Below are 20,637 nucleotides of genomic sequence, written 5' to 3'. Positions count from 1 at the left end.
TAACCTATAAATATTTTTTATAAATAATATTATTAAAGTACTGAAAAGGTACGTGAAATTTAATAACTGAAGTTTTAAGATTATAATTCATAAATTTATTTAGAACTATATAATTCTATTTTTATTAATACATATATTACATCAAATTGTATTTGTTTTAATAAATGTTGAATCTTCGATATATGTACTATGTACATAAAATATATATATTTTTTCAATTGATAATAATTCTGACATGTTTGAGAGAAAAATTATTACCAGTGAAAATTTTTAAATAATGTAAAACAGTATATATCAATATTATTTCGTTATACTTAAATGTATATGGGGCATTCCATGCGAAATTGACCACTTTTTTCCGCGAACATTTTTTATTTGCTTCATTTTTTTTATGTTTTTGCACTTATTGAAAGTAGTTTCCACGATTTTTTTTAGATTTTTATCTCCATCCATACTTGAGTTATAAATTAAGAAAAAAAATTAATAAAAAAAAATTCAAATAGTTATTACTTTAAGAAAAATAATGATATTGGCATTTATCAGATGGTCATTTTTTTTGGTTTTGAATGTAGTTTTCGAAAAAAAATATTGAAAAAATTTTTAAAAATAATTTGACATCGTTTTAGTCAATTTTAATCGAAATTATTTTTTTTTTCCTTAATGAGACCCCTTCGATTTTTTTTAAAAAAATTGATGACATTTTAGACTTAAATACAAAATTTTTGAGCCATGAGCGAAGAGGGGATTCAAATAACTTTGATTTTTTAAGACCATTTTGTGCAATTTTTTTTTTCGAAAATTACATTTTTTAGTTTTTTACATTACTCTGATAAGAAAAAGAGTTTACAGACATAATAAATACTCATTCTAAAATATTTAAAATACTAATATTTAAAAACACAGGAAAACAAAGAAAAAGGAAAAAAAATAAATTAATTATTTTAATAAATTATTTAAATTATTAAAAAATAAATGTTATTGTGTTATATTTTCTAATAAAATATGTTTTATTTAATTAATGTTATTTAATTAATCTTTTATTTACAAAGCTTCTTTTTCGATAGGAGTCGTCTAAGAAATTAATAAACATTATTTTTGAGAAAAACAGCGAAAAAATAGTTTTAAAAAATATTAAAATTTTTTTCTCTATTATTAATATTTTAGAATGAATATTTATTATGTCTGTAAACTCTTTTTCTTGTCAGAGTAATGTAAAAAACTAAAAAATGTAATTTTCGAAAAAAAAATTGCACAAAATGGTCTTAAAAAATCAAAGTTATTTGAATCCCCTCTTCGCTCATGGCTCAAAAATTTTGTATTTAAGTCTAAAATGTCATCAATTTTTTTTAAAAAAATCGAAGGGGTTTCATTAAGAAAAAAAAAAATAATTTCGATTAAAATTGATTAAAACGATGTCAAATTATTTTTAAAAATTTTTTCAATGTTTTTTTTCGAAAACTACATTCAAAACCAAAAAAAAATGACCATCTGATAAATGCCAATATCTTTATTCTTCTTAAAGTAATAACTATTTGAATTTCTTTTTATTAATTTTTTTTCTTAATTTATAACTCGAGTATGGATGGAGATAAAAATCTAAAAAAAATCGTGGAAACTACTTTCAATAAGTGCAAAAACATAAAAAAATGAAGCAAATAAAAAATGTTCGCGGAAAAAAGTGGTCGATTTCGTATGGAATGCCCCATATATATACATATATATATATATATATATATATATATATATATATATATATATACACATTTAAGTAAAACGAAATAATATTGATATGTACTGTTTTACATTATTTAATAATTTTCACTAGTAAAATAATCTTTCTCTCAAACATGTCAAAATTAATTTTATACATAAAAAACATTTTTTTAATTTTTTATCTTCAATAAAAACTATCATTATTATCATCGATTTAAGAGGATAATGTGAATTATTTTCCTTTTAAATTAGAAGAAAATAAAATTAATAAGAAAAATACATATATCTTCGATTCGTCTCTACATGTCAATATTACTTAATTTTACCATAAGTACTTTTTGAATAAAATTTAAAATATTTGTATTATTTTTAACATACTAATTTTAAAATAAAATAAATTATAATAATTGTTGATAAAATCTTATTGAAATACATTATATTTAAAAACATGAAATAAATTTGCTTTGATTTTGCATTTTTGATATTTTACTTAAATTAAAGTACTTATAGTAAGTATCACAAATCCAGTATAATATATTTAATTTTATCCAGACCTTCACAAAAACTATCACAGTTATTAAATTTGTATTTTAGAGTACTTCAAGGAACTTTTAACATTTTTCATGTTCGCTATTACATGAACGATTGACTTCATTTTGCTGTGTTGGTTTTGTTTTTATTTGGCTTTTACCAACCATGTTTTAATGATGTTTATAATTTCATCATCTGTTATATTTACACTTTTCTTTGTAGTAAGTCTTACTTACGGATTCTGAAATGATAAAGAATATTATTTTGATTTTTTTTTTAAATAGATATTCTAGCAAATTTCTTTGAAACTTCTTTTATTTTTTACTGCAATTTAAACATTTCTAAACAAATAAATTTTAGTAAAATCTTGAATGTGATTTAAATATTTCTAATGTAATTAATTAATTAATTTCTAATTAATTAATTTAAAACAAAAAATAAAATATAACTTTCCTAAACATATCATAAAGAAATTAAGATAAAAGGCTATAGCCGGATAAGATAGTAAAAATGCCCCTCGCTTCAAAGTGGGAAAGTATAAAAATGATGATAATCTCTTTGAAAAAACATTTTTCACAAGATTTTTACCCTTCCTGTCCCCATTCTTCTATCTGCAGAATAAAAAATCTGTTTTTTTGAATTTTATTTTATTTCTCAGCAAGTTGTTATTGCACTTAAGTGTAGCTTTGGGAAATTTTAGAGACAAATAAGGTTATTTGACACAATTTTTGTTTTAATTTATTGACGCCAAATTCAAGCTAAAAAAAATTCTTTAATATTTCAAAAAAATTTTTCTCTATTTTCTAATAAAGGTGACGTTTTGAAAAAATTCTCAATTGTAGAGATAGAAATGCTGAATATTTCAGAATTTTTTTGAGTAGTGCGCCATATTGAAAAAAATTAAAAACCTTATTTTTTAGCTATTTTTTACATATAAAAGTATTGTGTCGCTGTGCGACACTGGATTCGGGATATCCGCTGCGGGAGTGGACCAGAGACTTGGGATATTTGTGTGATGATTGTAGACGCTTATGTAGTTGAATAGCGAATATATTTTCCTTTATCGCAAAATACACGTTCTTCTTTACAACAATTCTTCCTATGTCTGAGCTCGCGGTCTCTCGTTCTGTGCGGTTGATATCTCCACTGATGATTAGGTTGATGAAAATTCTGATTGTCGACTGCCCAATGCAGTTACTATTATTCTGAATTCGATTTCACGACTGCCCGCGCGACCGAGCGCGGGTGGGTTTTTTATATCGTTGTGTGACTGCGCTAAAATTTGGTCGGGTTATTCAACTCGCAACGAGTGTAAGCGCAGCGGGTCCAAGGGTCGGAATTCCTCGCTTGCACCCTTTCGCAATTCTCGCCGCGGTGTTCCGTCTTTCCGTATCGGGTTCCGTGCGCGGATCGCTAAGTCAGCGGCACGCGCGGTCATCGCTCTAATCGCGGTATGTGAATTCGCTCGCCTTATTCCGTAATCGCTTCCTATCTACTTATTTAATTATTACTTTATATATTGGTTGTAGCCTATCGGGCTATAACAGAATGTAAACCTTCATTTATATGTACAAATTCATTTAAATATATAGCTTTTAATTTTTGTGTTTTTAAATCATTGTTTAAACTAGAATTTTTACATTGGTTATAATTATTACACTATTTTAATTATATAATAGTTAATTTTGATCACCAAATATAAGTTATATATATATATATATATACTCACTATACTATAACACTTTCTGTTTACTTTTAGTTACTTCTGTTTACTAAAAGATTCCTGTTGACTTTTTAAACTGTTACCACTACTGTCACATACATACATATATATATATATATATATATATATATATATATATATATAGGTATATATATATATACTTTTTTATGATTTGATTTTGGTTCATTACTACTTAGGACAGTAGTGGTACAGTTTAAAAAGTAAACAGGAATCTTTTAGTAAACGGAAGTAACTAAAAGTAAACAGAAAGTGTTATAGTAGAACTGACAGTGTGTGTATGTGTGTTTTATCACTGTTAACACTAAGCATTAAATAATAGAACGTTAGGATTCTATAATTCAAGTTTCTTGTAAAGAAAAACTCGTTATGATTACTTTTGTTTTGTGTTGAGGATATGTTCTGCTCGCAATAGAATGAAAAAGATAAGTTGATATAAAAATATATTTTTCTGTATCAACTTGTTGTCTTTTTCATTCTGCAAATATAATATTATATAACATAATCTTAACATAAAACAAAAGTATACAGATACTTTAAATAAAAAAAAATGATATTAATATATAAATAGAAATATCAACTTTATTATTTATAACTTTTTATTTTAGATAATTAAATCATGGTCGACGAGAATGATGTACCAAAAAAAAGTCAAATAATATTAAATGATTTTCTTTTATAATTTGAAAACTAAGCTTCGGATAAAATTTTGCCAAAGGAAAAATCGTCTCAGAATTTATTCAGGAATACGACATTTCAAGGACAAACGGTTTGTTTTAAATCACCTTGTATAATCACGAATAACTTATATTTGGTGATCAAAATTAACTATTATATAATTAAAGCAGTGTAATAATTATAACTAATGTAAAAATTCTAGTTTAAATAATGAATTAAAAATACAAAAATTAAAAGATATATATTTAAACGAATTTGTACATATAAATAAAGGTTTACATGCTTTTATATGTAAAAAATAACTAAAAAATAAGGTTTTTAATTTTTTTAATATGGCGCATCACTCAAAAAAATCTGAAAAAGTTCTGAAATATTCAGCATTTCTATCTCTACAATTGAAAATTTTTTCAAGATGTTACCTTTATTAGAAAATAGGGAAAAATTTTTTTGAAATATTAAAGAATTTTTTTCAGCTTGAATTTGGCGTCAATAAATTAAAACAAAAATTGTATCAAATAACCTTATTTGTCTCTAAAATTTCCCAAAGCTACATTTAAGTGCTATAACAACTTGCTGAGAAATAAAGTAAAATTCAAAAAAACAAATTTTTTATTCTGCAGATAGAAGGATGAGGGCAGGAAGGGTAAAAATCTTGTGAAAAATGTTTTTTCAGAGAGATTATCATAATTTCCCATCATTTGAAGCATAGGGCATTTTCACCATCTTATCCGGCTATAGCCTTTGTATTACTTACTAAAAACTAATTTTGCTAGAATTAAATTCTTAAAAAGTAGGTTTTCCTTGTGTCCCTCCCAGCTGTATTCTCTTCCAATTTCCGATGTTAAAATTCAGCACATCAATTTCTTGACAATGATTCGTAAATTACTACCGGCCATTTTCGACAATTCTGTAATCTAAAAAATTATCATATAAGATATATTTATTTATATTTATATACTATTATTATATTCTTATTATATTTATTATATTTATTATATTTGTTTATAGACATATATGATTATATGTATTTATATTCATTTATACATATACTATTGTAAGATATCATCTATGATGTTGTATATCTATGTTCGCATTTACTTACTATTCTCCTATTGGCTACTCTAATATGCGTCTGTATACACGGTAAAATTAAATAGGATTTATATATTCTAAGTACGTTGTTTAACAACAAAATAACAAGAGGGTTCGTCACGTCATTTCACGCTGCAGATTCGTCTTTTATCGATATCTGCGCGAGTGATCGGTTGTGTCTAAGATCCTTTCTGTGTTTTAATCGATTAAAGTCCTATAATTATTTTAAGAAAGTTGTGTTAACTTTTACTTTCTTTTATATATAAATAAATACTTGTGTTTAACACTCTAAATAATAGTGAGTGTTATTTTTATACAAGTTCAAAATATATTTCACGGAACATTATCAATAATATTTTTCTCTCGTGGAAACATCCTGACGACTTTATAAACGGATTGGCTTTAATTAAAAGCTATCTTACAGCTAAAAATATTTAGAAGTGGGATACGTGCGTATTTTTGTGTTAATAAATCGTGCGAAGAACTCCTTTTTCATCTGAAAAATTGCTGATTGGAATTTAAGCTTAATTGCTTATTTCATTCATAAATCAAGCTTTATTGCTTGTCTCATTCAATACATTCAAGATTGTGTATTAAAATATACATAAATATATATAAATTTATTTTGGTCCTTTGTTTACAACGGTTGCTAAGAACTATTTATCGACGTTAACAAGAACAAGTCTACTATATTGTTTTGCTCAAAATTTGATCTACGATGGAAAGAAGAATGGAACTCGCTAAACTTACAATCAGAGAACTACAGATGGAAGTACGAAAAATTGGTCTCAAGCCAACTAATACTCGAGATAGATACATCGATTTATTAATGAATCATTATGAATCCACTCAAGTTCCATCTGTAAGTATCCAGGTAACACCATCTACCGAGACTAATATAAATTTTACGAATCCTCAAGAGTTTTCATATTTTACATCGAGCAACCAGGTAACATCTTTTCCTATTACTAACATGAATTTTTCGGATCATCCTATTAATCGATCTGAAGATTCTCCTTGTCCTACTACTTCTCAAGTTTTCCCTTCTTCCAATGATGCCTCTAAATCTTCTCAAACTGATTCAATCTCTTTATTGTGTTCACTTGTCTCAGAGCAAATGAAGCAACACCAGCAAATGATGCAACTTTTATCCTTTTTTGCCACAACTCGTTTTACTCAACAGGATCAATCTCAAATTCCTTTTCCTCCTTTAGAATCTCATCGTTTGAATTCCGATGGATCAGATCATTTAGCCTCAACAAAAATATCCGTGAACACGGTAAATTTGTTGGCTTCACAATTACCTGAATTTACCGGTAAGGAGGATGACGATGTGGAAATTTGGATCTAAAAAGTTGAACAAGTGGGATGTATTCATGGCGCTTCTCAAGAGATGATGTTGTTAGCTGCATCCGGAAAACTGGTAAAATCTGCTCGAAAATGGTTCGAATTAAGCACTGGAACTATAAACGACACATGGATAAGTTTAAAAATGCTCTTTTGAAGCAATTCAAAAGAAGAATTTCTTATCAAATTATAATGAAGAAAGTTGAGGCCAGAAAATGGAACTTTTTGCAAGAATCCTTTAATGATTATGCTTTAGAAAAATTATTATTAATGCAAAATCTTAAACTTACCGATGACGATTTAATACATTTTCTAATTGATGGTATTAATAATCCAGCAATTCGTAGTGCTGCTGCTGTTATACGAGCAAATTCACTAGACAACTTTCTTGAAGAAATGCACAAGGTCACACTTTCTTTTGGAAGTTTGTTTTAAAAAGAATTCTCCTCTCAATCCAGGTCAGATAAGGTCCGTAATCTCTCAGGTATCTCTTCTCCAAAAAACGACAAAACGGATAAAGACCAGAAGGATCAAAAAGAGAATTATTGCTTTTATTGCCGCATTCGAGGTCATAATCGGTCAAACTGTTTTAAACTAATGAAAAAGGAAAAACTACAACAGACTTCTTCGTCTTTATCTTCACCGGTTACCGCTGTTGACCCGATTACTTCAACATCGTCAGACAATAACACCAACGTAGAAGCCTCTTCATCAGTAGCTGTTGTATCAGAAATACAAACAAGCAGAAGGTTAGATGTAAAAAATTCGATTCTCAAAGTTATTTCTTTGAATAATAATCCATGTGATTTATTAGCATTGCTTGACACAGGAAGTCCTGTTTCTTTTATTAACTTATCGATTTACAATAAAATTAACAATCGACCTAATCATTTAAACAAATCTTTTATTTCCTATCATTCCATTTCAGGAGATAAGATTGACATTTTAGGCTCTTTTAAAACTAAAATTAACTTAGAATCTTTACCTCATTTAAATGGAAATATAACATTAAATGTTTTACAAAAAGAGATAGGACATTCTTGGTCAAGACTTTATTTCTATAACAATATTATGATGGTTTATCATCTATCGAATAAGAAAATAGACGAAAAGATAAAATTATTCAACGAAATGGCTTTTGCAGTAATCCCAGAGCATACACAAACTAATGATTCTTCATTGTACTCAGATATTAAAACTGATTTCGGATTAGATTTTGATTAAAAAATTGTAAATATGTTAAAAGAAATCGAAAACTTAAAAATTGATATTATAGATGATGACTATTATGTAAAAGTAACTTTAAAAGACGAATCAACTTACGCCTATGCACCTCGTCGTTTTGCTTGGACAGAACGAATACAAATTCGCGAAATCACTGACGATTTGTTAGCTCCTGATATCATAAAACCGAGTACATCTCCTTACTGTGCACGCGTAGTACCAGTACGTGAGAAGAATGGAACCTTACGTCTTTGCGTTGATTTACGTCCTCTTAATGATCGCGTCGTCAAACAGAAATATCCTTTTCCACTTATTGGAGGATTGTCTGGCTCGACTTTCTGAAAAAAATGTATTCACATTATTAGACTTGAAAGATGGCTTTCATCATATTAAAATACATCCAGATCATTTTAAATATTTTTCTTTTGCCACTCCAGATGGACAATTCGAGTATAAACGCTTACTTTTTGGATTTTGTGAAGCTCCGGCTGAATTCCAATGTAGAATCGTTCAAGTTTTACAGCCTCTTATACGTCAAGACAAAGTTATTGTCTACATTGATAACATTCTTATTCCTTCTTTTTCGGTCGAGGAAAACTTAGAAACTTTACATGAAGTAATGATCTTATTAAAGAAATATTGTTTTCAACTCAACTTAACTAAATGTTTATTCTTGCGTAAACAAATAGAATATCTTGGATATATTCTTTCTTCATCCGGAATTACTTTGAGTTCACGCCATACTTAAGCCATTAAGAACTTCCCATTACTATCTAAAAAAGTAGAATTACAACAATTTTTAGGACTAATAAATTATTTTAGAAAGTTCATTAAAAATTATGCATTGTTAGCAAAACCCTTACATAATTTATTAAAGAAAAATATAGATTTTGTTTTAAATGAAGATTGTCTTCAAGCTATTGATTCTTTAAAAAACACTTTAACATCTTATCCAGTTTTACGTCTTTACAATCCGTCTTTTGAAACTCAATTACATACGGATGTAAGTGCTTTAGCATTAGCCGGTATTCTCTTACAGAAAGAAAGTTCAGGATTTTGGGCTCCGGTGGCTTATTATAGTCAATCTACTAATGACGCGGAAACTCGGTATCATAGTTTTGAGCTTGAGATGTTGGCAGTTGTAAAATCTATAGAGAGGTTCCATATTTATTTGTATGGAATTCAATTTTCTGTATTTACTGACTGTCACGCTCTCGTATACGTAATCAATAAAGCTCACCTCAATCCGCGAATAGCCCGATGGACTCTAAGACTACAACCATATTCTTTTTTAATTTCTCATCGTCCTGGAACCAAGATGTCACATGTAGATGCATTTAGCAAAATCGTATCTTTAGTAACATCTTTACTTCTTGAACGAGAATTGGAATTTAGACAATTAAAAGATCCCATTATTAAAGATATTGCATTAAATCTCGAATCATCAGAAAATACTAATCAAACGAAAAATTTGAGATTATTGATGGATTAGTATTTAGGAAGGGACCAGACAAATCTCGTTTTTATGTTCTTGTTCAAATGATAAATAATATAATTAGAATTTATCATGATGCCATGGCACATTGTGGTACGGAAAAAACTATTCAAGGCATTCTCGAAAATTATTGGTTTCCTTCTTTACGTAAATACGTAAATATGTATACAGAGTGTCCCAGAACAACCTTCCGTCCGTAAAATGACGTACTCCTGACACAATTCTAAGACAATTTTTCCTTTACCAAAATTTGATTTAAAGCGTAGTTTTTGAGTTATAAGCGAAAATAGTTAGCAAATCACGCGTCGAGTATAGAAGGCAGCCAGGAGCGGCGCGGCGCACCGCGAGCGCGGGCGCAGCTGACCGTCCGATGTGTGTATGGCTGAGTGTGCGTGTAAAAGAAAGGGACAGAGTGAGTGAGTGAATGAGTGAGTGAGTGAGAGAGAGAGAGAGAGTGAGAGTGAGAGAGAGAGAGAGAGAGAGAAATAACCGTCTTCGCGACGCTCCTTCGATTGTCATCGACATTGTCGTCGACAACTTCAGACCGATCGATATATTGATTTTCCAGCTCAGCTGACAGACACATCGCGTGTAGCAATCAGCTGATCGCAGCGTCCGACGTTATTTTAAGGAACACTTATTCCTGACGTAATTATACGACATTTTCTTCTTTACCAAAATTTTATTTAAAGCATAATTTTGTGTTATGAGATAAAATAGTTAGCGATTTTGACTCATGCGGCGGTAATCACTCGTCGGACGGTCAGCTGCGTCCGCGCTCGCGGTGCGCCGCGCCGCTCCTGGCTGCCTTCTATACTCGACGCGTGATTTGCTAACTATTTTCGCTTATAACTCAAAAACTATGCTTTAAATCAAATTTTGGTAAAGGAAAAATTGTCTTAGAATTGTGTCAGAAGTACGTCATTTTACGGACGGAAGGTTGTTCTGGGACACCCTGTATAGAAAATTGTATTACCTGTTTATTAGCAAATTCATGTACAAATTCTCGCGAAGGTGAAATGCAAATAACAGAAAGTCCATCCTCTCCATTTTCAATTGTTCATATGGATCATTTTGGTCCAATTACAGAAACCGAACAAGGTTTTAAATATATCTTTGTTATAATAGATTCTTTTTCAAGATTTACTTGGTTGTTTCCTGTTAAACATTTAAGTTCAAAAAAAGTTATAAAACATTTATCTTTTCTTTTCTCTATGTTAGGCAATCTTAAGAAAGTTATTACGGACAGAGGAACGGCTTTCACATCGCAAGAATTTAAAAAATTTCTTGAAGAAAAGAAAATTATTCATATCTTAATAGCTGTAGCTGCTCCTTGGGCCAATGGCTAGCTCGAAAGAGTGAATCGGTTTTTAAAATCTTCTCTTTGTAAATTGACCGATGAACTTCACGACTGGTATAATAATTTAAATACAGTTCAATACGTCTTGAATAACACATTTTATTCTTCTTTAAAATCTTCGCCATCTAAACTTCTTTTGGGTTACGATCAACGTAATCATGAGGATGTAATTTTAGTAAATAGTTTAAAGAAAATTGCTGAAAAAGAAATTTTATGTTGTAAAAATGAGAGAGAAACTTGCCGACAAATTGCTTTAGATACAATTAATAAGATCAAAAATTATAATAAAATTTATTATGACAAACGGCACATTAAACCCACAGTTTACAAAGCGGGAGATTATGTCCTCATAAGAGACACCATAAAACCTGGCATATGTAAGAAACTTAGGCTAAAGTACAAAGGTCCGTACCTTGTGGCGAAGGTTTTGAGAAAGAACAGATACGTAATATCTGACATTCCTGGATTCAACCTTTCGTCAAAGCCTTATAATACGATTTTACCTCCTGATAGACTGAAACCTTGGGTTAAACCTGTCGAAAATTATGATACATGATAAATCTATTCACTTATGTATGTATATAAAATAAGGTTAATGTATTTATGAGTTTAGTTATAAGTTTACTTACCTTTATTTTTGTGAAATCATTTTCAAATAATTATTTACTATCAAAATTGTAACCTCAAGTCACTTTAACTTTCAAATCTCAATGTTGATAACATTTTATTATCACAGCACAGTATATACATATATTTTAAAACTTTCGAGTCGAACGTCGGTTCAGAATGGCCGAACTGTAAGATATCATCTATGATGTTGTATATCTATTCGCATTTACTTACTATTCTCCTATTGGCTACTCTAATATGCGTCTGTATACACGGTAAAATTAAATAGTATTTATATATTCTAAGTACGTTGCTTAACAACAAAATAACAAGAGGGTTCGTCACGTCATTTCACGCTGCAGATTCGTTTTTTATTGATATCTGCGCGAGTGATCGGTTGTGTCTAAAATCCTTTCCGTGTTTTAATCGATTAAAGTCCTATAATTATTTTAAGAAAGTTGTGTTAACTTTTACTTTCTTTTATATATAAATAAATACTTGTGTTTAACATTCTAAATAATAGTGGGTGTTATTTTTATACAAGTTCAAAATATATTTCACGGAACATTATCGATAATATCTTTCTCCCGTGGAAACAACCTGACGACTTTATAAACAGATTGGCTTTAATTAAAAGCTATCTTACACTATTATTATTATTTAGTATATTTATATGGTATAATTTTAGTAACATAACAATCATTTTACCACATCATGGAATATTTGTTTATCTTGTAAAGTTTTCTCAATTTCTTGAAGTTCCATTTTTTATTTTACTGGCAAACTTTCTATGCATTCTAATGAGACTTCATTTATAATATTTTGATTAGCATTTTCTTGATCAACAAGAAAATTAGATTGTTTTAATGATTCTACGTGCTCATTTAATTCTCCCATGCGGCCATTAATGCTATGTAAGTGTCGTAGAACTTGGCGTTGAAATTCTGAAAAATTCAAAATACATATATAATGAACACGAAACAGCCTTAACTTATTTTACGAATTGCAAATGAATTAGAAAGTATGCATAGCAATATGTGCTAAGACATTTTTTCCATTCATAGAATATATTTTCTCCATATTACCTTTTATTTGAATTGCGTATCTTTGAAAATTAGTATGGATCTCAGCTAAGATATTATCAGAATTTTGCTTCTTGTTTCCATTGATTTGATAAACATTATTATTATTCGATTTATTAGTATGAATCTCAACTAAAATATTGTCTGAATTTTGCTTCTTATTGCTTTCACTGAATTGGCAAACATTATTCGATTTATTAATATGTGCTTTATTAACTGAATCTGGAAAGAACAAACTTCTTAGAAAAATAACGTCAAAATTTTTCATAATTATTTTTACTTAATTAACTGTACCTTTATGTGCCGAATTTGATGGAATTACAGTCTTAGCTGCCTTATATGTCGGAAAATTAATGGACTTCTTCGCTACACTCATCGCTTTCTGTATCGGTGTCTAAATCACTGTATTGTCTTTTACGTTTCGGTACACGACATCCTTTTCCATATTCAGCAAATTCAGATAAAGATGAGAGATTATCTCTATTCAATGCTGTTTTATATTTTCTTTGAGCAGTTTTATAATCGTCTAGAAAAAAATATTGTAATTAAATTATAGTTACTTGAAAAAAATTTTTTATTTAAAAAATCTTATTTATATAAAGTTCTGCTATTTAATTAATTGAAAAATTTTTAATAAATAAATTAAAAACCAAATTATAAAAAATATAGACAAAACAAATTTATCTATTAATTATATATTTTAAAAGATCTTTTTCTATAACAAATTATATAAGATCTAAACTGTTGCAATTGTTTCAACTTTATTATTACATTTATTCTGTTTTACGTACTTCCATTTAAATTATAAAAAATTGTATACAAATTTTTAAAAATAAGCATAAGAAACTGCAATTTAAATATATTAAAGTATTTAAATACATTATAACGTATAATATTTACTATGTCGTCCTAAAATTCTGACATTCATTGTTTTCCAATCATCTTTTGGAATCTCTTTTTTTTAATGAGCTCAAATAATTTTGATGCTTTTGTTGTTAATGGCCATACACATTGATTTTCACTAATTATCCAATTATTTGGGACAATTTCTACGGAGTCATCTATTTGAAAATGGCAAACGCATCATTCCATATTTCTGAAAAATACAAATAGTTTATTTAGATACAATATGAAGTTTAGTTGCGTATAGATTTTTTGCTCGTATCGTATTCTCGCACCATTACAGTAAGATAGGTCTAGTTGCAATATTGCATATCAAAAGCTGGACACAATGATACACACTTAATCAACTCAATGTCGGTATTTCGTTGAAATCAAAAAGATGATACGGCGAGTAGGGAAATTTAAACATGCACGGGATGCATTTTCATTGAATGTATTTTATTTCATAAAAAATTATTTATTTTATTTTTTATTTATTTATTTATTTAATCCTTGCCTTACGGCTTAGGATGACTTCCGGTTACATAAATTGGATGAATTTCAGTTACATTAAATTAGATTAACTTAAACTCAAACTTAAACCTAATTTAAATTAGATTAACTCATATTCACAGTCAGAATCAAACTTAAAATTAAAATTAAAATTAAATCTAAATTAAATCAAAATTCAAAATTGAAAATTAGATCCAAATCAGAATCAGAATCAAAATTAAAATTAAAATTAATGTTAAAATTAAAATCAAAATCAAAATCAAAATCACCAAAATCAACATTAAAATTTAAAATTTAAAATTAAGATTACAACTGTAACTAACCTTAAACTAAAACTAAAGCTCAATAAATCTCTATAAATAATAAATAATCTGAATTAAACAAAATAAAACAAAAATAAGATGAGATGCAATCAAATAAAATAAAATAACATAACACCTCCATATCGTCTATATTACAACGCCACCAATAACAAATTAAAATCGAATCTAGACTAGACTAGTTTCATCCCTTTGGTACAGTTCCTCTTCCTTCTTTTTCTCCTCCTCTTTTCTCCCCTCTTCTCTTATTTTGCTTATTCTTTTCATTAGTTTCCATCCTCTTCCTTCTTCACTTATAAACTCCTCTGCTGTTACTGTTTCATCTTTCGTTGCCTCACACCTTCCTATCACGTGCATTAAGCTTTCTTGCTCTTCTCCGCATATTCTACACCTTCTATCATTTTCTTCTCTCCAATATTGTCCTCCTTTCAATTCGTTTCCACATCTGAATCTTGCTATCAATATCCTTTCCTTCCTCTTCTTCTTTCCTTGTAAGTATCCCGGTATTTCTTCTGTCATTGTTTCTTTATAGCTACTGTTATACTTCGAAGTCTCTATCTTTTTCTTTCTTTCTTCCTCTTCTTTTTTTCTTATTTTCCCCATTATTTCTTTTACTATTTCCTCTACTTCCCTCTCCTTCCTCATTTTCTCTAGTTCTTCCCCTTTCCCCTCTGACCTTTCTGCCTATTAACATCTCTCTTCTCTTCTTTTCCTATTTACTCTCTTCGTTCATTCTTCTTATCTATTTCTTTTATACATTCTAGTACTATCTTCTTTACCGTTCGTCTTGTTTTCTCCTCGTATTTAATAGCTCTTTTTACTGCTTCCATTTCTAATTCCTCCATTTTTGTTTTTTCCATTAAGATGTATTTCGGTGTTCCTCTGTCCAGCCCCAGTATCCATTTCATGTACTTCCTTTTTATTCTATCTATTCTTTCTTCCTTTCTCCATCCCCAGATTTCCACTCCGTACAACGCTACACTGCCTACTAGTGCATCGAACATTTTTATCCTTCTCCTATAGTCGTCCCCAAATATCCTCTCTCCAATGCTCCACGTTTGTTTCATTGCTATCGTCGCTCTTCTTATTCTTTCTTCTATGTGTTTCTCCGCACCTCTATTCTTTTTCATTATGTATCCTAAATACTTCATTTCCTTGACTTCCTCCACGTTTTCTTCTTTCCATTTCCATTCTCTTTTTCTTACATTACCTCTTCCTTTCTCGAAAACCATCACCTTTGACTTCTCTGAACTCAGATTCAGTTTTTTCCTTTCTATGTACTTTTCCAATCTTTTCATCATTCCTTATAATTCTGTCTCGCTTTTAGCCAGTAATACAATATCATCTACGTATGATATTGTCCATATCTTTTCTTTGCCTATTACCATCCCTCCTGTCTGTTCTTTTCTCATTTCCTCTTCCAGATCCATAATGTAAATGTTGAAAAGTGTAGGGCTCATTGGACAGCCTTGCCTCACTTCCGATTTAGTCCAGAACTCCTCCGTTTTTTTGTCTTCTATTCTTATGATGTTCCTCGTTTCCTTATAAGTTTCCATTATTTTTTTTCTCAGCTGTTCTTCTATTCCTGCCTTTATTAACATTTTTCCTAGTTTCACTCTATTTACCATAAAAAATGCCGTTTTCAAATCCGCAAAAAACACATATACTTTTCTTTTCTTCTTTGTTATTTCTCTGTTTACTATATAGTTAAGAGTATAAATTGCATCTATTGTACCTCTGCCTTTTCTGAATCCGAACTGTTCCTCTTCCATTTTCTTCTCTGCTTCATTCTTCAATCTCTCATTTAACATATTTGCATATATTTTATACGCCGTGTCTATTTATGTCACTCCTCTATAATTTTTTACGTTATTCTTCTCCCCTTTTTTGTATATCGGACTTATCACTCCTCTATTCCACTCCTTTGGTATCTCTCCTTCTTTCCATATTTTGCTTACTAGCTTCCAAAGTGCTTCTCCTATCTCCACTGGCATTAATCTCCATGCTTCATTTTTTATTTCATTTTCTCCCGGTGCTTTTTTTTTCTTCAGTTTCTTCAATTGTTCTATTAACTCATCTTCAATTATTTCCATTTCCATTACTTCTTCCCTTCTTTCTTCGTTTTTCTCTTTTTTCTCCTTCCTCTTTTCTTCTTCCTTTTTTTCCATTAACCACCTTTTTCTGGTTCCTCCTAGCAGCTCCATAAAGTGCTTGTTCCAACTTTCCATGTTTATGTTTTCATCTATTCTTTCTCTTTTCTTCCTGAATTTGTTTATGTATCTCCAAGCCTTTTCTTCCGTTCTTATCGCTTTTATCTTTGCCTCTTCCTCCTTTTCATATTCCTCTTTTTCCTTCTCATACCATGCTCTAAACTTTTTCCTCTTCCTTACATACTCTTCCCTGTTGATTTTTCCTTTCTTCATTCTTCTTATTTCTTTCCTTAGTTCTCTTTTTTTCCTACTCCACTCCTTACTATGCCATTCTCTTCTATCTAGTTTCCACGGAATTATTTTCTTTTTGACCTTCATAATTGACTTCACCTTCTTTTCTAACTCTTTCCACATTTCTCCATTTTCTTCTTTCGTGCAGGTTCATCCTTCACAGTTACCATGATAGTGGTTCACCCCCTCTTCTGTCCATACACTTCTTACTTTTTTTATTATGTCACTCTTCTTCCTTTTCTCTTTCTTTCTGTTTTCCAGTTCCACCTCTTTTGGTACATGATCTGACTTCTATTCCCTTCTTTTACTGCTTTCACCTCCTCTGACGCTTTTTCATTTGCCACCACGTAGTCTATGACTGACATTCCCATTTCTCCAATGTATGTCCATTCATCCTCTTTCTCATAACTTCCATTTAATATTATCCATCGTCTTTCTCCTATCTTGTCTATCATCATTCTCCCTTCTTTGTTTATTACTTTATCTTTTGATCTTCTTCCTTCCTCTTCTTTCTCTCTTCCTATCGGTCCTCCTTTATTTCCGGTTCTTGCGTTGAAGTTTCCTCCTATAATTAAATAGTCTTCCTCCTCTTCTTTTATTTCTTCCATTATGGCTTCCAATGTATCCTTAATGCTCTGGCTGTATAGCGTGATTATTCTCCACTTCTTCTTATTATACACAAAGCTAACTTGCATCGCTCTTTTATTTATTTCTTTTACATTTACCTTCTTTATCTTCTTACTTATTGCCATTATTATTCCTCCTTTCGCTCTTCCCTTCTTGTTTTCTTTCTTTGCCTCTATACAGTGCCATTCATATTTACTTAATAACTTGTTATTCATTCTCTTCCATACTTCCTCTTCTATCCATGTCTCCGTCAATCCTATTATTTCGAATCCTTTCAGATATTCCCATGTTTCTGCGCATTTGTTTGTTACTCCCGCTATGTTCCAGAAGCACACTCTTATTCCGCTCTCTTTGTCCTCTTCTTCCTTCCCCTCTTGTTTCTTGAACCATCATTCTCTTCTTCTTTCTTCAACCAATTTTTCCTCTTTCTCGTTCCATTTGAGTCACTTTTCTTCTATTCTTATTTTCTTGTATCCCTCTTTTATATTTCTAACACCTCTCTCTCTCATCTTGCTATTTCTCTCAATTTTTGTTGTATCTCTCTCTCTTTTCTTGTTAAGTCATCTTCTATTATTATGCCTTTTTCCAGTTTTTTCTTCTTGCTCATTACATTTCTTTTTTGTTCCCAACTCTCTAGTTTTGCTATCACTATGTTCTTATTTTCCCTCAGTGTTATCATATTTGTTCTTTTTAGATTTATATGTACATTCATCACCTCTTTTACAAAATTTACTATTTCCTATTCCAAATTTTCTTTTCTCCATTTCACTCTTCTTATAACTATTTTGTTCTATAACTATCTTCTCTTTCCTTTTTCTCATTAATCCATTCTAGTTTTTCAATTCTCTCCTCTAGCATTCTTCTCTCTCTTAATCACTCTTCTTTTTCTTTTCTTTTACCTCTTCCCTCGCTTTTCTCTCTTCCAGTATTTGTTCATTTATTCTTTCCATTTTCTCCTTTATCTCATTCCTCAGCTCCTCTATTTCCATCATAATTTTTTCTATTCCTCTCTTCCATACCTGTTCACTTCCTTCTATATATTTTTCTATTTCGTTTCCCTTCTGTTTGTTCTTGCTTCCCGCTGGTCTTCCTGCCATTGCCGCCCTCTATGTTTACTACTTTCTTTCACCTTATCAACTTCTTTACTAAAGTCCCTAGATAATATCTAGTAACTTTCTTCTTTACCTTCTACTGCCGCCCTCTGAGCTCTGTACAGTTAGCCAAACCACATTGATTCTTTTATAATTAAAATTAACTAATCGTTTGGTCATCGTTTGGTGATGATTGGTCAATTAAAACGTTTGGTCATTCATCGTTTTTTTTAAATTAAATAATTAAAATTTTGAAGTAAAGTTAGCTGAACATTTTTATTTTTCGTCCAATCGAGTTAAACAAGAGCTTATTCGATACAGAATCGTTAGGTCGTCACGAATAAAGGCTTTACAACTTTTGGTGATCCATAGTTTATCCGAAAAATGAAAAAAATCATGTGCGGTAAAATGACGACAGGCGACGTATAGTGACATGGACGTGCGCTGCGGTCACGCGCGCATGCGTTTAGTAACTTATACAAAATTTTAAATAAATCTTTTTTAATTTTAAATAAATCCTGTTTAATAATGTAGCTATGCAAGTTGCAAACCCATGTGGAATTGTATATGCATTGCAAAGTACATGCTTAGATGGGAGTGCATAGGGAGACGGGGCGAAGCCCCGACTCCATAAAAAAATATAACAAAACTTGAGCGCGTAGAAACTACCAAGGCTGACAGTACTGTGTGGAAGTTTCAATGCTATTTTCCTAAGCAAATGCTATTTGACTGAAGCTAAGCAAATGGCTCAATGAATCGTGCATCGATGCATTCGGTATTTATTTTATAAGATTATGAATAAAAAATTATAAATGTAGTGTAAGAGTTCAGACATAGGTTGAATTAAGATTTTACATTGAAACTTCCATACAGTACTGTCAGCCTTGGTAGTTTCTATGGGGCTTCGCCCCGTCCCCCTATGCACTCCCACCTAAGCATGTACTTTGTAATGCATATACGATTCCACATGAGTTTGCAACTTGCATAGCTACATTATTAAAAAGGATTTATTTAAAATTAAAAAAGATTTATTTAAAATTTTGTATAAGTTACTAAAACGCATGCGCGCGTGACCGCAGCGCACGTCCATGTCACTATATGTCGCCCGTCATCATTTTACCGCACATGACTTTTTTCATTTTTCGGATAAACTATGGATCACCAAACGTTGTAAAGGATTTATTCGTGACGACTTAACGATTCTGCATCGAATAAGCTCTTGTTTAACTCGATTGGACGAAAAATAAAAATGTTCGGCTAACTTTACTTCGAAATTTTAATTATTTAATTAAAAAAAAACGATGAATGACCAAACGTTTTAATTGGATGACCAATCATCACCAAACAATGACCAAACGATTAGTTAATTTTAATTATAAAAAAATTGGTTCGGCTAACTGTACGGAGCTCGCCCTCTGTGCGTGCCTCTTCTAACGGGAGGGTCCCGTTAGCACACAACTACACATATTGACCGATGTCTAGGGTAACCAGCACAATTAACCAATAAGAAGGTTCAATTGTTCATTGGCCAATTAGCATTGTGCGCTATCGGATCCCGTCCCTTCTAACTACTATCTTCCGCCCTCTGTGTGTGTCTCTTGCAACTACTCTCTCCCTTGTCCCTCGCTCGTTATTACCATATATATAATACTATACTATATTGCTAACACTCATAAGAGGAAAAGAAAAAAAAGATACGCTGAAAAGAGACAAGTATAGCAGGAATTTCTGCCGTGCTGCGCATGCGTGATGACGTCTATAGAGGCGTGGCTTATTATACGCGGCTTGTTCGAGAGATATGAATAAGGACATATATATACAGGATGTCTCATAACTAACGAGCCAACGCTCGTGAGCGGGTAGAGCGGGTTAAATGGAATAGATAAGTCCT

General features: G+C 30.5%; 3 pseudogenes; all 3 read right to left on the bottom strand.

Annotated features, from left to right (window-relative positions):
* Positions 1-2,324: 2,324 nt before the first annotated feature.
* On the bottom strand, positions 2,325-12,687 carry LOC140674215 (uncharacterized; annotated as a pseudogene).
* A 327-nt stretch (positions 12,688-13,014) lies between these two features.
* LOC140674214 (uncharacterized) lies at positions 13,015-13,964 on the bottom strand (annotated as a pseudogene).
* Positions 13,965-15,891: 1,927 nt separating this feature from the next.
* LOC140674213 (uncharacterized) lies at positions 15,892-18,752 on the bottom strand (annotated as a pseudogene).
* Positions 18,753-20,637: the final 1,885 nt, after the last annotated feature.

This window comes from Anoplolepis gracilipes, chromosome 15 (assembly GCF_047496725.1).
Source record: "Anoplolepis gracilipes chromosome 15, ASM4749672v1, whole genome shotgun sequence".
Taxonomy (NCBI): domain Eukaryota; kingdom Metazoa; phylum Arthropoda; class Insecta; order Hymenoptera; family Formicidae; genus Anoplolepis; species Anoplolepis gracilipes.
Note: the sequence above shows the minus strand (reverse complement) of the source record. Positions and strands in the feature narration are given on the sequence as shown.